Below are 15,000 nucleotides of genomic sequence, written 5' to 3' on the forward strand. Positions count from 1 at the left end.
TTATGATTACTAAAATAATCTCTCACTCGTTGAGCTGTTGTGGTAATTTTTTTTAGAGGGTCTCAATGGGGTGGTGGCTTTTACGGTTATCGACTAGAATTTTGGCTCTTTTACGGCTATCGGTTAATTTTTTTCAGTTACGTTTAACAAAAAAGTTAAAAATTAACTTCTTTTGTTTCAAAAAGTTAAATGTTAATTAACCTGTATTTTTTGTATCTTTAAATCAAAATAAAGGTCTTCGGATCATCTCGGGATGACATAAGCTATTCTTTTGAAAAATTTTAACATTTGATACATCATACGTTTTATAAAGCATTCCACTTCTAATATTATTTTACAAATAGAAACGTCAATAGTGAATTTAAAAATAATCTTTGTGAAAAAGCAAAAGCAAACACGCGAACGCCCAACTCAAGGCCGGGATGCGACATTCATTTTAACAGAAATGGCCCTTTTCACCCTAGAGACAGATTATTCGTGTGAGACGGGTTATCCGTTTGATGATTCGCGTCAGATAGGTAATACGTCTTAATTTGAGAATGGAATAGTTTCAATTTTGAATGAACAATCCGGCCTGACTTTACCGTCAATTTCGACGGACAGTTTGAAGACGGGATTATCCGTTCCAGATAGCCTGTGTACAGCCGCCCCCTCCCCTCAGAAAAAATCGGAGAAGGGGTGTTTGTGGGGAGAGCCCGACTGTACATAGTCTAGTCTTCGACGGATAATCCATTTCTAGCTCTAGTATGAAAACGGCCAATAACAAAATTCCTGTGTCCAGTGTTTTTAATGATAGCGAAGGACTGTACGGAACGACTGTCTGCCGTTGCCTTGTTCGTAGACCCCATTATTCCGCGGGGCTAATGCGTTTCGGGTCACGTGGTCCGAGCGAGTTCGCCAGCGAAATGCCTTGACCGAGATTTCGTGGGAAGACGCCGCATAGGGCTAGTCATGGCAATGTCTATCGTAGCGTCAGAGATAAACGGGGAAATGTTGTTTATCGGCAACGTGTTTTACAAACAGTGACATCTCCGCGTGTTGTTTCACTAGTGTTTCGAGGGAAAGACCTTCTGAAAATCAATATAATTTGCGGCAAATATTAATCCCTGGCGAAAAGCCACACTTTCGCTATGGAAAAAATTAGTTCCCCGAGAGAGCGGCGGAAATGGAGCCTAGGTCTTGGTCAACACCTAAAAGACGCTTCGCCTAACGTGCGTACGGAGTCATACTAACCGGGAAGTAAAAAACGCAACCATAAGTAAGTTTAGTACCTTCCTTAAAAGTAACAAATCTAGGGAACAATTTCTTTTACGGTTAACTCTTTTTTACCCTATTTACGGTTAACGGTTAAAGTTTTTCAATTTTTACGGCTATCGACTAAATTTTTGGCCGTTTTACGCCTATCGGTTAACCCCACTGAGACCCTCTTTTTAATGTACCCAATACTACATACCTATGGTAAAGGTTATCTATAGGTACTGAGTAATCCAATCGCATCTCTTTTCAGATTTTTGTTCTGATAAACAAGATGGTTTCTACGCAGACCCGGACGATCCACACAAATTCTACCGCTGTGTCTATGGGAGAACTTTCCATTTTGACTGTGCCGATGATCTCGTTTGGAATCAGCAGATTTTAACTTGTGTTTGACCGCAATAATCAAACGAGCGAAAGCAGACGGGACAACTATTGGCCATCCTTGAAATTTTAAGAATGGGATAATGGGTTACAATTAATTTTATGTATGGTAAAGGAAATAAAGGAAAACGATCGAATACGTGCGTGGTTTGAATATAGTTTGGTCTAAATAAAGTACAATAATCTAAATAATAGGTATCAATAAATGCTTTTTCTGAAAGAAATGCTTGTTTCTGACAGGGTTCGTTTTGATTGCGTTGTTTCGGCCGTTCACTATGGTCTGGGTAGTATCCAGTGCCGGATCCAGATCTTGAGATAATGGGGAGAGGCCGTTCACCCAGACCCTTAGATAAGAGGGGAGGGGGGGGGGGGGGGGAAGAACTCGGTGTCCAATAATTTTTTATTGCTCTAAAAATATGGAGGGGCGGGCACCTCCCCTGGATTCGCCACTGGTATCAGATTATCAGTATGGAATTTCTATGCTGGCGTTGCAAAATATCGAAGCTAGACGTACAAGCGATGTAACACTTCGTAGAGAGTTTGATCTATCCTTCATACATGCACCAATAATTCTCGGACAAATCAAAAGGCTGAAAAATTGCTAAGTTGAGTATGTCACAATAAGAATCACACATCTAAAGTTTCCTTGCGGTATAGTTATTTAGGGTATAACCTGGGGACCAGAGGTTTTTTCTCGCGTGCGACGAGGAACTTCGTCGGCTGCAAGACTTAACCGAAACTGGAAACCGCGCATGAAAAGCCTCTGGCAGCCAGGGCATTTTGGGTACGGTCAAGTCCTAAATAGTTTTGAAAAGTATGTAACAAAGTCTGACCGGCTTCATCACCATTCACTTTAATAATAAATAAAATAATAATAATAAATAATTTATTTCTATAGCGCATTTTTCTAACGCCCAAATGCGCCTTACAGTAACAAATATATTATAATCTATACACTAAAAAATGTAAAAAAAAAATATCTTAAGAATCGGAAAAATCAAAAGTCTAAAAGTCCTAAAAATCAAAAAAAAATAAATGGAAAGTCTAAAAATATGCTTGTCGAAAAAAAAAGGTCTTAAGCTTAGCTTTAAAGATAGATACAGATGCGCTGCTTTTAATCTCGAACAGTGGAAGCGAGTTCCATAGGTAAGGCGCGCACACTGAGAAAGCCCTCAAGCCAATCAATTTGAGCTTGTGCGTTGGCTGCTCCAGTAGAAGTTGGTCAGCAGACCTAAGAGCTCGCCTAGGAACGTAAGGACTAATGAGCTAAGTCAGGGACGTTGGAATCGCACCATGGAGTGCCTTAAAGATGTACAATAAGATCTTAAAAACAATACGCTGACGGACGGGGAGCCAGTGTAGCTCAATAAGTAGTGGTGTGACATGATCAAACTTTCGCTTGCAAGTGATCACTTTGGCCGCCGCGTTCATAACATATTGTAGTCTCTGAATAAGATAATCAGGTAGGCCATAGAGAAGCGAATTACAATGATCTACGCGAAACGTTACTAATGCATGCACTAGTGTTTTGGTTGAGTCAATATTAAGTCATGGACGTACACGACTAATGTTTGTGATGTGATAAAAAGCGGTCCTGCATAGTTCATTGACGTGTTCCTCGAAACTCATGGTATCGTCGGAGACGACACCAATGTTCCGTGCGCTAGATGTGGGCTCCACAGTAGCATCACCCACAGTAATCGTATCTAATGGTGGCTTAGGGCGATGTTTAGCGTGCAGAACCAGGAGTTCAGTCTTATCATTGTTTAACCGGAGATTGTTTAAAAGCATCCATTGGTTCAGCTCACGCAAACAAACTTCAACCCTAGTGCGTGCAGACACAACGTCCTCCACTTTAGTGGTCTTCATGCTAAGGTACAGTTGAGTGTCGTCCGCGTACATGTGAAACCCTACACCATGGCGACGCAGGATAGCTCCGAGAGGAGCGGTATAGACTAAGTATAGGAGTGGGCCCAAGACGGACCCCTGGGGAAGACCACAGGTCTGTTGACGATCAGAAGAACTAGTATCTCTGATTTGGACGAACTGTGAATGACTGGACAGGTAAGACTCAAGTGTAGGAAGAGCCCTGAACACAATTATTACCTGTGATAACTTTGAAGGGTTAATGCATTTACAGTGACGCTGCATTTAGAATAATTTTCTCGGTATCCCCTAAGATTGTTAGGGTTTTTATTACCCAAACATTTTTTTTCCCTTTTAAAGTGAAATTGGTTTTAGAGAGATTTAGAGTCACTTTTACGACGGTAAAAAACGGCAAACGAGAATTTGTACCACGTGACCACGTTTTCCCTTTACTTGTCGTTTGCTGTTAGGATTGTTTATTATTGGTTTCACACCAGTTTTATACATAAGAACTGTATGTTGTCTGTTCATTTTTCTGTGTGACTCCTCTCTATTGCTTCCCAGGAGCGTAACGTCCATATACGCGCATACGCTCGTGCGTATAGCTGAAAAAGAACTGAAAAGAGAAAAGAATTTGCAGAATGTCTTTCGTTGTGCTTTAATTCAATTCCAGTCGCGTCTGCGTCGACGCAGATGTAATCTGGGGCGGTACTTTTTGGCATATATGGCTCTCATAAGGTAGCCGATCCGATATACTCAAGGGTCCTCCTACGATTAGGGATAAAGGGCCGGGATCATCATGACGGATCCTCTTCTCTCCGCTCGGCATACAGCGCAGTGTACTCCAAGGTAGCTTATGTTTGGTTTATGACCTGGAATTGGGGGGAAAAGATCGTTTACTTGACATACTGTACACCGAAGAGGGATGCTTTCGGATGGAATCCAGGGGTTGAGGGCTTGGTATAAACAGGACTCACAGGCATGCACAGGTACTTGACTCCTCCTCCTTTACGCCTTGGTTGCCATCCAGCTACTCGACCTAGCTCAATAAAAAAATAGAAAAGAATGTTTAGTTAATCGCCATATGTTTAATCTGTCTGTCTCTCTGTCAGTATTTATTTATTTATTTATTACAGATGCACTCCACTACATTACAAGCAAATAATGAAATGAAATTAGCTAACACTACTATAAGAAAAAAAAAATGTTGTGGGGAAGGAGACAACCAAAAGCGCCAATGCGCCATACTAGGGATGCCCCCACTAATTAAAATATAACAAAAATATATACAAATAGAAATCTAAATGTTCTAGTTATCCTTAATAAAGCTTAAAACATTTCTTTTAAAAGTTGCAATACTGTTTGATTCTCTAATATGATTGGGTAAACCATTCCATTCATCTACAACACGGTTAAAAAAAACTATATTTAAAACCGTCAGTTCTACTAAAATTTGGAACAAGGTCCTGTGTGTCATTTTTCCTCAAGTTATAACCTGTATTTCTGTCCTTACAAAATATGAGCTTATTTGAAATGTCAATATCATAATGCCTATTAATTACATTAAAAAAAATGTAACATCTCTAGTGAACCTCCTATTAGATAATGACAACAATTTTAGCTTAGATAGTCTAGTATCATAATCATCATAAGACCTAGTGATCCAACTGGTAGCTCTTCGCTGAACAGCCTCCAATTTATCAATGTTACGTTTAGTATGAGGGTTCCAAGTTTCGCATGAATATTCTAATAAAGGTCTCACAAGATTACAATAAAGTGTCTTCATGGTATCAATATCCTTTAAGTTCCTACAAGTCCTCTTAACCAACCCTAAAACCCTATTAGCCTTAGCAGTTATTTTATCTACGTGTTGGTTCCATTAAAGATTACTAGAAGTAAATAATCCTAAATCTTTATACACATTAACGCTTTCCAAAGGTTGACCTTCAATATTATACTCTCCAACTAAGGGTGACTTTTTCCTGGTTATTCGCATGATCTTACATTTCTTGGTATTAATTCTCATCTTATTCATCTTACACCAATCTGAAATTTTATCTATGTCACTTTGAAAAGTAGACAGATCTTCTTGAGTACTAATAACCCTATACATACAGAGCAATTGAACTGTCCTTACTAATTACCCCTGGTAAATCGTTGATGTAGACTATGAAGAATAGTCCGTCGGTCTGTCTATCTGTTCGTTCGCCCGTCCGCCTGTCCGTCCGTCCGTCTAACTGTCCTTTCGCCCGTCCGTCCGTCCGTCTGTCTGTCGCTAGGTATGTCTGTCTGTATGTCTCTCTACTCTCTGGTCCTTGTGTTCATTTTCAAACTCTTATTAGGGTGGGTTTCTTTGGGACTATCTAGTCATGCATCAGTGATCCGAGAGCACTCTGATCATGGTACATCAAAAGAACCAATGAATCCTTTCCCAGGCTAGATTCGTCAGTTTCTTTGATGTGCTATAAAGCGAGTGATCTTCAAACACTTGTCCAGATCCGGATCATCCTAATGGAACGCATACTAAAATTAATCAGCATATATTAGGACCTAGCGCATGCCGCCTCGAACACATGATATTTCACACCTTTAACAATAACGTGCCGCAAGACTGACTTCAATCATTTTGAAGAAATGAACCCCCAATAAATTGGTATCTTGTACGGCGTCCAATTACTAGAACTCCTGATTGACTAGAACCCTTCCTATCTTAAAACATTTGCGTATTCAAACTATTTTTGAGAAGTAAATTCTGCACTACAATTTTTAAGTCAAAACGTTAACCTCTCTTTATACCAGGTCAGAATGAAACGCTATTTGATGTCTTTTCAAAAAGCTAAAATCTGTCTTCGCATCAACTGAATCATTATCCAGTTTTGTTATTCAAGACTTCAGTTAAGATGGATACTGGGTTCAATAGATAGGGTGCGTTCGATTGGGAAACCTGGATTTAGATTTTAAAGTCCGGATTTCGGACTTGCAGGCGAACGCGAAATCCGAAAACGGGTTTCAGCGCTGAGATATCTGTTGTTGGATTTCCCTTTTACCGTTGGATTGGGAAATCCGAAAAAGGATTTTAAAAAACTGTCCTTAAGAAATGGTTCGTACATGTACAATCTTGAAAAGGTCTTGAATTTTACTACTCGTCTTGAAAAGTCGTTGAATTCGGTTTAGGCCCTTGAAAAGTACTTGATTTCTTTATTAGGTCTTGAAACGTCCTTCTCAAACTCATTAATAATTCATTAAGAAAATACAAAGGAAATTAATGTTTAATGAGTGTTTGGAAATCGGATGAAACACTGCTTAGTATTTGCATCCTTAATTTCTCCTTCAAAAATGATTTTGTTTGAGAAGAAATATCAAACATTCGACACAGTGTTTCATCACCAGATGAAACACCTCGAAGTTCGTCAAAAATACTCCGCTGCGCGTCGTATTTTCAACTCTCTTCTCGGTGTTTCATCTGGTGATGAAACACTGGATCTCATGTTTGATATATTACTTGAAATTCACAACCTTGTCCACGCCAGACACCTTTTTCTGTAAAATTAGATTATTTTGCCGGGGAAAATTTGGCTCATCCACGGTGTAAGAACCTGTAAAACTCGCTGGTAACGTAAAAACATTTTTGTGCATGAACAATATTTTATTTCTATTTCTTTATTTCAAATGTTATTTCTGTACCTACGATGCAATTGCAAGTCATACCCAGTCATTTTGCAAAGTCTTCAAGGAAAGAAGAATAAAATAACGTGATCAAGGATGGCCGCAGAAGTAAAAATCGTAAATTACTCCAGTTAAGATGGATACTGGGGGTTAAAGAATGCCGATTTATCAAATAAATCTTAGTCCTTGAAAAATTTAATTTGTCCTTGAAAAATCCTTGAAAAGTTCTTGAAATTTGTTTGTCTGAAGTTGTACGAGCCACGTAAAGAACAGCGGTCTTGCACGCGCACGCATAATTAGCAAAAGGAAGACCTCTGTTCACGAGAATAGTTTTGCAAATCCTTTTTCTTATTTCCCAATGTCGCATTATTCGACATTGGAGCGGCAGGTGATTCATACGGCGTTCTTCTCATGTGCCGAATTAAATGCATACATTATGATAATTTATAAATCTTCCCATAAGTCCCACGGAGGACTTGTTACGCATGCCCGTAAGTTTTACGAAGAAGAGAAAATAGGGAGTTTAAGATACGTCGACTACGGACTACGACTACGGTGAAACATGCTACTGCGCATGATCAAAACCACGTGACTGTTCATTTTTCCCACGTAGTCCTGCGGCTACGGTGAGCTGTTGAGCTGTTTCGCGTAGTCGGGACTACGGAGAACATTTTGGTCGTATTTTGCCGTCTCGGTAATTCAAGAATCTCGTCTTTTCGTAAAAAAGTTTTCAATTCACCTGCTTAAAGTGAGAGGGAAGCGAAATATGTAAGTTGTGTCTAATTTCTGCTCAGATTTACGCTTTTAATCCACTGTTGTGACTACATTTTTATCTAGCTAAGCTTAGAATTCAGATTGACGGCCGAGGAGAAGAAAAATCATGCAGGTAATTTACTTTCTCTTCGCACTTGAAAAGTTTCAATGTTTGTTCGAACTGATTAGTGTGTCTTTCTACTTGTGTAACCTTTGTTTATGCGAGTTTTTGTATCGCTTTTGCTGAATGAAAATGATGTAAACATCGTCCAGACAATCGAGACTCGGCATTTCAATACTTCAAACTTCAAACTACATCAGATTAGTAGTCGGAGAAGTCCATCTTCTAAATCTAATAAATGAGCTATTACTATTTCTGTCTATTTCTTTAATATTTGACATAAGTATTCATGGGCGAAAAAAGTAAAACCTGTGTAACCAAAATTTTGTTCATCAATTTCACCCGACGTAATTGCTTCCTTCAAGTATGGAAGAATTTGTTCATTGTTCAAAAGATAAGATCACATGCAAAACTGACTTGCATTTTTGTGAACTGTGATGAAAACAAGAAAATCTTTGCGTGTTGTTTCCCTCTCCGCCTCTTCTCTTGTAGTCTACTGTCTGTAGTGCAATCTTAACGTTCTATATTTGCACGACTCAACCCAGTGCTACAAACAAAGGACAACGCTCGTCCAGCCGTAGTTCGTAGTCCGTAGTCTCAGTATCTTAAACTCCCTAATGGCGGCAAAAGACGGAGAGAACTGTAAACAGTGCAAAAGATGGACCAAATATCGCTGCATTCGCTGCAAAGTAGCCATTTGCAACTTATGTAGCGAGCCAGAGATTGATGAAAGCGTGGACGGGTGGATAGGTGGGAAGAATGTCGGCTACTGTTTTGAGTGCGAAACTGTAAGGCCCGTAACCGAGTTGCTGATCGCAAGTAGGCACAGTTATGAAGAAGTTGAAGAAAAGATAGAGCGGCAGATGAAGTCTACAGTGAAAAGGAAAGGTAATCTTCTTTCGCTAATAAAAGTGATAATCAGCAAGAAGCTGTCACAAACAAGAAATGTAAACACCCGATGTAGTTATGTTTGCAGTTTATCTCATGCGTGATTCATTCTCTTTTCCAACACAACAAAATCATCGCCGAAGGAATTCCAGCATTCAAGGTTTCCTTTGTTGCTTTAAAGTAAGCATAGGTGCAAGTTAGGTGATAAAAATTGATCAACAGAAGGGTATAATTAAAAAATTTGAAACTGCAAATTGCTTGTGTTAATGTTTATATTTATCCCTCTGTGGAAGGTCAATAATAGTGGCCATGTTGTGGTTCAATTTTTTCCTTGGTTTGAATTTTATTTTCCTTTGTTTTGGGGTATGGTAATGTATGATAATGAGTTTGAACCAAAGGAAAGTAAAATTTAAACCAAGAATAAAATTGAACCACAACAGCCATAATGTTAACTTGGATTACAGTGACATGAATTACTTGTTTGGCATGTGCCCTGGAAGCAGTCATGTGCCATTTCTTATTAGAGAAGTGTACATTTTTTGTACATCTGGTATCACTGCCAGCATCCAGGGAACAACAACTTTGAATCCATTTACTTGTCATCACTTTGGTTTGTGATTTTCCCACTTAAATCGGAAACTTATGTTGTTATTTGGGTTTCAAATTTATTTTTCTTTGTTTCCAGCTCATTATCATACATTACCATACACAAAGACAAAAGAAAAGAAAATCTAAACCAATGATAAAATGGTAACACAACATATATTTCAGTCTCAGTTAATGAGCGATCTAGTTCATCTACACTGGATTCTGGTAGAAAACTTTCAGTGTTTAATACTAGAAACGTGAGTGTCTCGCAGGACCTCATGAAGCTCAGGGAAACGCATGGCGCTGAAGATTTCAGTTGAAGACACAAATTAGTCGTTGAATGTCTTTAATATTTTTATTGTATGCTTATTGCTTAGCACAGATTCATTAGCCCTATATTTATGAATCTATTTTGAAAGGATTTCTGACTGCGTATTGTCATTTGTATGGCATTGTTCCATCAACAATGTTCACCATGTATAAAAGGTGGTAGGGATTGATACAAATTTTAAAATAAAAAAAAAATGTGAAGAGAGACTTTGGTCAGATAAAAAAAGAAAAAATAGCAAAGCTAGAATTTGGTGGATTTGATCCAAGTACCTCTAGCTTGCAACGGTCTAGAGTTCTAACCGCTAGGCCACAAAGGCTGCATGTATGCCTCTCCTTTGCCTGTGTGTGATCTCCTAGCTTGATAGAGTCTTAGCACCTTCGATTCGTGAGGGTTTAAATTTAAGCAGGGTTCCTTTTGAATGGTTTTAATTTGAATAGATGGTTTTTACAATAATCACAGCAATAAAAAATATGACCTCTAGGCAGACAAATACAAGTGCAACTTTTGAAGCAATTTTTTTTGGTTTTCATGGGTTTACATTAAGACATGTGAGAATTTAGTGCTGCAATATTTAAAACTTTTGTTCATTTTCCTCAGTGCTGTTGATAGTGATGATGATGAAGATGGTGAGGATGAAAGTCTCAGCCGGGGCCTGTTTGAAAAAAAGAAGAAAAGCCAAAAATGTTCTAAGAATAAAAGTGGAAGGAAGGCCAAATGGAGTCAAAGTCTATTAGGGGATTTGGTGGACATTGTAATATCTTATGATTATTACAAGAATAAATTCATACTGACCAACACTAAAAACCAGAAAAATGGAGAAATATACAAAAAGGTTCTGGTCGAACTTAAGGAAAGGGCTGCTGTGAGAAATGAAGAAGTTCCATTTGATCATGTTCAGTTGCGAACAAAGTTCAAGAAAGCCATTGCTGAGTGCAAGAAGACTTCTCTCACCATGAAGACTAGCACAGGAATAAAGAGATTTATTGACGAAAAAGGCTATGGTCCATGGTTTAACAGCCTATTTGCTATTGCCAAAACTCGGGATGCATGCAGACCTGAACTTGCAGTAGAGTCTTCATTTGTTCGTACACAATCACCATGTTTACCAGATTCAGAAGCTAGTGCTGCTGAAGCATCACCTGACACATCCTCATCTGAAAGCAAAGAGAGAGTTGTGGCTACAAGGAGAAGGAAGAGAAAGACAGATGAGTCTTTACATGAAGTAATTGACCTAATCAAGACTGCCATCAACAATGATCCGGTGAAAGAAGTCCTTTCGTACATGAGTGATCAGGCTCAAAAGTCTCGTGAACATGAACTTAACATGCTACAGATGCTTCTGCAAGCTATGCCCACACAGCATGTTCAACCAACCCTACAAGAAAGAGCTACAGCAGCGGCCAACTTACATGGACTAATTGGAAGTGACAGTAGGCAGTATGGTAATCAGATGTCAAGTTCTGTTCATCCTGGAGACTTAAACTACCAAAATTTTTGGTTTTCTTGAAGTTTCCACCAACTATGGTCTTGTTGAGTTTATTGACTTTTAAATGAAGGGTTGAAAGTGAAGCAGGTGTACACTTATGTAATTACTTGATGTTGAAATGCTAATTAACCCTTTAAGCCCTAGGAGCGATCAGCATCAAATGTCTCCTTATCACAGCAATGCTTTGTAAAACAGAGTGGTCATGACAATTAAGGACATGATCACACAAGATGGGCTTGCTTGATATTTTATCAACTTCTCCACATTCTATAGGAAATAAATAGGGGTAATAAATGAGGATTTAGATTTTGATCTTAGGGTTTAAAGAGATAATTGTATATAAAATTGATACGAATCTGCTGAATTATGGTGTGGACATGTATGTAGTCTTCAATTTCACTCAAAAATATTGGCTAAAAATTCCCTAATTTGGGCAGTGCTCAATTATTATAATAAGTCTATTACATATTCCTGTTTCATTTTTAGCCCTTGAATTGTACCACTAGAGTGATGCAACTAATGTACCCGTGAAATACAGGGACTCTTGGCATTCATGGAAAATTCTCAGGCGCCAGAAAGCCTTTTTGCTTGTGACTCTATATTTTACTAGCATTTGCAACAGGGAAAAACAACATGTTTAAAAGTGTCTTTACCCAGGATCTTGCTTGTTCAGAAACAGAAGTATCTAATCACTATAGTTTGTCTTTGTGCAACTGACTGACTTTCCCATGACAGTGCTGGTAAAAATTAGTTGGATGGTTTGGAGAAAATTTTGCTAAAAAGCAGAGGCGCAAGTCCTTGATAAATGTTTTCTAGTTGATGTTTGCTTTGTACCTGCAAAGACAGACTGTTTCTTCTGATGTTCACTTAAAATACGATAACAGTTGTGTTAACAAATTTATTCTTAATATTGTAGAAGTTGTATTACCTACAGACTTGACACCCGCTAACTACTACTTAAAGTACATTGTACAATGCAAGTCCAAGCTACTGACTTAAACTCGACAGTTGTGTCATCATGGGCCCTTCATAATGGATACTATCACTTCATTAGAAACACTTGGTGCGAAATTTTATCATCAATATAAATAGCAGAATGCATTCAAATGTTGTGTTATGGTGTTGAAATGTGAAACATGATGCACTTCATGGGTCATGTAAAACCCCTTTGAACATTACATTCTTTCAACATATAAAGTTCATCTGTTATAAATTGAAGCACGCAGTTTACAGTACTTTGGGTGGGCTAATATTATAAAAGAAGCCTTCCTTGTTACAAAACGTAGTGGAAATAACTGAATGGGCCCATTACAAAACTCCAATAAATGTTGCAAGAAATATTTGGTTTAACTCGTTCACTTTAATTCAGAACCTTCTCTTTCCCTCCAAAACATATCTGCTAGCGCGCTCCTGAGTTGAGTTGAGTTGCCTGGGAATTGGAGTCTGGTAGCTTTCTACAACAGGTCATCTCTAATGCATCCCTTAATGTGCGACTATCTCTCTTCGCATTTGTAAGTGGGTCGCTAGTAATATCTAGCTTGCTGCAGATGGTATCACCCTTTTCAATGCAGATGTTATGCAAAACCATGCAAGCAAGGGTTGTTGTTTTGGCTTGACAAGGTTCACTCTCGTTTTTCCTCAAAAGCACCCTCCACCTTCCTTTAAGTTGCCCATATGCTCCTTCTGTGACCATCCTAGCACGACTTTTAACCTGTAATTAAAGTATCTCTGCTTCTCTGTGAGTACTGCATTTGTGTAGGGCTTCAATAGCCACGGTTCGAATGGGAATGCTGAATCCCCAATAATGAGTGGACCAATGTTCACATCAGCAACCTTATGTGCAATGTCTGGAATAAAATCGTGTTCGTTTAGCTTTTCCCAGAGTTCTGTTGCCTGGAAAATGATAGCATCATGGGAGTTACTAGGGAAACCGCAGCTGCCCCAAATAAACCTATATTTTGAGTCTACCATAGCCATCAATACCACGGAATAGAAGTTCTTGAAATTGTGGTACTCTTTACACGATGCAGCTCCTCCTGGTGGACATTTAATAGGTATGTGGCAGCCATCAATTGCAGCCCAACAGAAGGGAAACTGCCACCTTTCGTTCATTTCCTTCATCTTATCTTTAAAGTCCTCCTCAGTGCATGGCATATGCTTCTTGACACAGTCCTCCCAAAGGTCTTCAACGATCGATTGACATACCTGAGTTACAATCTCATGTACAGTTGAAACACCCAATCCAGCCATTTCCGCTATGGTGTAGTAATAATCACCTCTTCCGAGCCTATAAAGGCAAATGCCTAGCCGACATTCGGGTGATATGGGGTCTTCGTTTACTGTCTGGCGTTCCAAGTCGTTTCGAATCCGGTTCAGAATGAAACTGAATGTATTCTTTGAAATTCTGAAAGTTTTCTTGAATCGTTCATCGGTATATGTTGTCCAAACCATCTCCCACCAGCCGTTGCTCCTGAGCAGACGCCGGCAAGATCGTACATGAACCATCTCCGTGGCTAAATTCTGCTTACGCGAGAGCAACAAAATCCCTGCCAAGGACAAAAGAAGAGCTATCCGTCGTCTTCTTAATGCAATAAGCATTTGCGCACTTTCGGAAAACATCCTCCTACGTTCGCTTCCCCGAGAAATAGCTCTAATCAGAGCTATCCTCTCCTTCACAGCCACCATCTTTGAAAGTTGAATTATGGCGCGAAGATATGATATCGGACCCAGGCCTTTTTCTTTCTCCCTACAACACACGACACACGGTGCGCCATCTGAATCAGATGTCGCGCCAATGTTGCTCCAAAGTCGAACCAAACTCAGTTAGGTTCGGAACATGAGTGGAGCGGCGTCTGAACCGGGTTTAGCCGCCGAACTCGGGAAAATAGTCCAGTGACAGAATTGAGCTGACTTTCATAAACGAGCGAATATATTGGCAATCTTCCACTTAAATCTCAAAAAACGGATATCTAACAATTTCTGAACGGTACATTTTTGCCCCCGCAGGGTTCCGGCCCAGAGGCCGGAACCCGAGGAGGCACCCTAATGTCCCCCGCGTAAAGAAAAAGCATTGTATCGTCGTACTGTTAGTATGCGAAAATTTTCTGGATTTGATGAAACTAGGCGCGCACGGTGGTCCCGGTTAATTTTCAGCATGTGCACCTGGCTCAGCAACCACGCAAACTGTTTGGCAACGAGTCGCATTCGCCGAATTGTGTCAGGATTTTATTCCAAGCTATAGGGTGAGTATATCTTGTAACACATCAATCTTCCGATTTCTTTTAACTAAAAAACTATTCAGCAGTACTGTAATTGTTTGGCATTAAAGAACTTGATTTGTCAGCCACAAATCAGCAACGTGGATCGACAGACTCCATTACAATACAATACCTTTATTAATTCTCCCCGAGGGGCTTTTCAGAATTAATTTACAATATGTATATATAATACAACTAAGACTAATGATATACATGTTCTTGATATATAAATAACAACTTAAAATTACTACTTCTAATAATAACTAACAAAGTAATAATATACTATGGTATGTATACCGGTATCCTATTTCTTCATTAATTCTGCCTTTGCATGCTTTTTAAATGATCTTAAATGATCGGGCAGTTCGTGTTGTTACTGAGACTATTCCACGCCTTTGCTGCCCCA

The 15,000-nt window shown here is 39.2% G+C and overlaps 1 long non-coding RNA gene and 1 pseudogene across 1 annotated transcript in view; one reads left to right on the forward strand and one right to left on the reverse strand.

Moving 5' to 3' along the window:
- The window catches only part of LOC140937574 (uncharacterized), a 10,281-nt gene extending 8,506 nt beyond the window's left edge, over positions 1 to 1,775 (forward strand). The window contains exon 3 of the long non-coding RNA XR_012165491.1: positions 1,508 to 1,775. This is a non-coding gene — a long non-coding RNA (uncharacterized lncRNA). The remainder of the gene's footprint in view (positions 1 to 1,507) is intronic.
- Positions 1 to 15,000, reverse strand: part of LOC140948814 (pseudouridylate synthase 7 homolog) — a 96,154-nt pseudogene that overhangs the window by 64,274 nt on the left and 16,880 nt on the right.

This window comes from Porites lutea, chromosome 1 (assembly GCF_958299795.1).
Source record: "Porites lutea chromosome 1, jaPorLute2.1, whole genome shotgun sequence".
NCBI lineage: Eukaryota > Metazoa > Cnidaria > Anthozoa > Scleractinia > Poritidae > Porites > Porites lutea.